This window comes from Echinococcus granulosus (assembly GCF_000524195.1).
Source record: "Echinococcus granulosus chromosome Unknown EG_S00104, whole genome shotgun sequence".
NCBI lineage: Eukaryota > Metazoa > Platyhelminthes > Cestoda > Cyclophyllidea > Taeniidae > Echinococcus > Echinococcus granulosus.
Window position 1 is genome coordinate 16,919 of NW_020170484.1, and position 4,082 is coordinate 21,000.

The window sequence follows — 4,082 nt, forward strand, 5'->3', positions numbered from 1 at the left end:
TTTATCGCTTGTCCCCAATTGGCACATTTTTCACTCTGCCCAAACAGCTCATCTTTTAAAGACGATGATTTCCGTGTTTTGGACTGCTGGAAAGTAATCGTTCTCTTGGAACAATAAATTACCCACATGGTTATGATACATTCACTTCATACATCTCCCATTCAATCAAGTTTTTACTATAGAATCTTCTTTTGTAACAAACAGCTCAGTAGAAAGAATGACCTATGATCCACAGCGCAAAGTCTCCCACAACATACCGCCTACTTCAAAGGTTCTTTAAAGTGTGATGTGGGTAAGACACTGTCTCATCTCTTTCCCTTCTTCTTTTTGGTGTTATTTCTCCACATGCTGCTCATTACACTTTAGTGGTCTTTGGGGCGTCAGCCACCCCATCACATACCAAACAGCCAGTTGAGAAATGCAATTAAGGTAACAACGGAGGTGACTAGAGGTGAGCTTTTTTTTTCTTTCAGAGATTAAAATCAACTGTTTTTCTTCTGTCAACATCGTCAGTGCCACATCGCAAGGTTTCATATCACCACATTTTAAAGTAAGCTGCGTAGATAGAGATAACTGTCTACAACCGAAAATATTTTAAAGCCAACTCAGAGTGGTTACTAACCGAAAGTGGGCAAATATTTCAGATTTTCATACTCCATCAGACGAACTACTTTTCACCTTTACCTAAAAAACTACCAGAGGGGATTTTGTTTTGTTAGATGACTAATTTGCACCACAAGAAGGTGGTAGGTGGGTTGGGGTGCTTGTGTCCGCTCCTCTGTGGAGCCACCCTCGCGTCGCTCTCCTCTCCGCCCCTCCACCTCTCACCATGAAAACGCGTCAGGTGCGTGGTTGGGACACGGTTGCTCACCTGGCAAACGTGCCATTTTTTATTCATTGGCGTTGCGGTTTTTCGCCCCTTCCCTCCACTCCCTCACCACCCCCCACCACCTCACCTCTCTACTCACAAAAGCTTGATAGCATCTCCTACATGCACGTATTCACACGTCCCCAATTGTTGTGTTATTTTTGCTTTTGGTGGTGTTAGCCTTCGTGTGGGCTCTTGTGATGGGGGTTGGGGGAATTGTCGAGGCGGGTGGGACTACACTTATAGCCACGCTATCAGACTTAACAATCATCGCTTGATTCAGTGATAAAATGGACCCTTTTTTGGGAAAAAAATACCAAACTGTATTTTCTCCTAAAAATACTTACCACAAATGCACTGAATAAAGCTAGTCAGAAAAGCAGCTCCTTGTAGATTATGCAGTTAACTAGCCTGGACTATGCAAAGAAAGAGGAAAATTTACCTATCATTTGGAGAAGTTAATTCCCTCCTTTCCACTTTTCTGCCTAATAGGCAAATTTAAACTCCACAATTTTAGGCAACTTTTTCCTTTCAAAGAGCCTCCTTTTTATCTGTTGGTTAAAATAAGATTCAGCTGAAATTAGCCCATTTCAAAATAATCTCCGTTAGGGTAAGTTAGAGAAGTATCTGAACTTTTTTACGCCCTTTTGGACGAAAACATTGGTAAAATGTCAGGTGCTAGCAAAAGGCTGGTACTATTGTTTTAACTGTTTTTATTTTTCGACCGCGGTGCGATTTTATCAGGAGATCTGCATACCATCTAGGTGGTTGGGTTGAAAAATCTGACAAACCCTTCTTCTGTATCAGTTAAACACCTCTCATGGGAGGCTCGTTGATAGACGTGGTGGATAATCTATGAAAAATGTCTCAATGAAGCCATCATTTTCCCCCAGAGGTAAAAACACCACAGTGGGGAGAGGGAGAGAGAGACAGAGAGGATTTCATCACTGTTCAGTGTGTAAAAAGATCTAGCTACCTCGCCTCGGAGGAAGCAAATGGAAGCCTTTAAGGTGCGCATTTAAACTGGCGCCAGTTTTAACCAGTAGTCGAGTCAAATGGTAGTGTGTGTGTATGTAAAATTAACCTGCGTATCCATTAGGGCTTACGGTTCTGCAAATGTTTCGTTTTTTTCCTTTGCTAAAGGAGTTACACTCCCAGTGAGCTCTGTAATCACTTAGTGGGTGGCGCGGTTGCTTTGTGGTTACTACATTTTGCACAGATAGTATTTGATAATTTTAGCCTATGATTGCACAAAAAATGATAATTTTGACTGACCATTTGTCAGAAAAATAGTAATAAAGTGGAGGTGAAGCTCAGAAGCGCTGGAACATCAACGGTGGAGGTCGAAGAGTCTGCACGGTTACATATTCAGTCACCCCCCTCCATCCTGTCATCCGATCGTTGGGTTCACTTGCCACAATTTCGCTTGATGAATGCCGTTGTAATAGCAAGGCGAAAATAAAGTCGACTAGACAAATTTGTTCTACGGGGAGTACTACTTATAAGAACAGAAGTAGTACGCTCCGGGGATAGCGTTGGAAAAATTGATTACCATTTTCTTCTCCAAAGTAGTCTGCATAGGACTTCGACTCTTCTGAAAAACAGTATTCCTTAGATTTCTCGTGCCAAATGCTCTTACAGTTTAAGCTTTCGCCTCGCAGAAAAATGGGGAGAAGGGTATCTCCTTTCGTCACCATTGAGATCAGTTTTGCGATCCCACTATTGAGTTGCCACAGATTTAGCCAAACAAAACAAATGCTTTCATTATGTGGCGTTTTAAGTCACTCCCAACGGCACAATAAGACACATCGACATGTAAACCTGGAAAGAAGGGCTAAGAGTCCAAGAATGGCGCCAAGATCATTCAAACAACAATAGGTGTTTATCAATTTGAAAAGCCATTTAACCACTTCACCATTCACCTCAGTATTTGATGGTTTATTTCACTTATATCGCTCTCTTCCTTCAACACATAAATTAATAATGAAGTGAAGTGTCTAAGCGAGCCTAACTATTCACATCAAAGCTTTGGCTTCAAACAAACTAAAGTGACTAAACTGGTAAGGTAAAGAAAAAACAAACATGGTAGCAGCAGCAGCAGCTGTCGTTATATTTTCAACGCCTCTTCAATGACGTTTTTCAGCACAAAAATTCCTAAATTATGATGCCTTTTGACGACTTCAGGAATGGGTTATTTGTTTAAGCAGCCGCTGACAGAACAGGATGGGGCTAAAGAGACCCATGACAATGGAGTACGCGAGGAAATGCCACCATTTTTGAGGCCTGTCATTCACCTATCTGTGTCTATTAAGTATCATCAAATTATACCGTGTTTACTGCCAGCTTGTATTGTTTTAAGTAAGGCAGAAAGACCACAAAATCAACTTAGACGTCTTCTGTCAATTAGTGAGGAAAAAAAAACAATAGGTTTTACAAACCGCGACCCAATTTCCCTCCTCCCACACACTCAACTAAACTTTTGATAAAACTTAAAGTGTCCTGAGAGCAAAAAAAGTAATTAAGGTTTCTTTCTTTTTTGCGAAAGAATAACGAGCTCTTTCAAATCCCGCCAAATTTACTAACCATCGATAAATCTTGTCCAATCAAAAATTTCGCTGGCGTTCGAAGGTTTTACTGTCGTCTATGTAAACAAAACCTGTCGTCCATGGCGAAAAGTTGTATTTCAAAAGGGACATAGAGATTTTATGAGCCGGTAATTAAAACATCAACATTTAGTCATCCTGTTTATCAAAAATTTGGTAATTAATTGTCTCGGCACGGCTGACAAGCGACAGGTGGAAGAAGAGTTCATCTGTTTGTCTAAAGGGAACCAACCAATCAGAACAAGGCTTAGGCTCTGGATATATCAAATCATTTTATTGAGTTTGTTTAATATTTTGCAAAATTTTGTTGTTTGATTTACAAAGCTTGCAACCTTAGTTACTAAACAGACGATAAAATAGAATTCTTCAACACCTGAATTACCCGTAAGAAGATCTTTCAACACAGTACAGGGGAATAAAAGGATGAGGGGCCGCCTTTAACACGCGCATACATCAAAGTGTCTTGGAAATGGGGGAGAAATTCCTTTATAGTACAGCAACCTAATTAACTGCTGTTATTTTACAACGTTTTTGTCAGGAGAGAAAGTGAGGTATCCCTCTGGGGTAGGGAGGTGAGAAAGTGTCTACTGATCCTAAACACAACTGGCCCC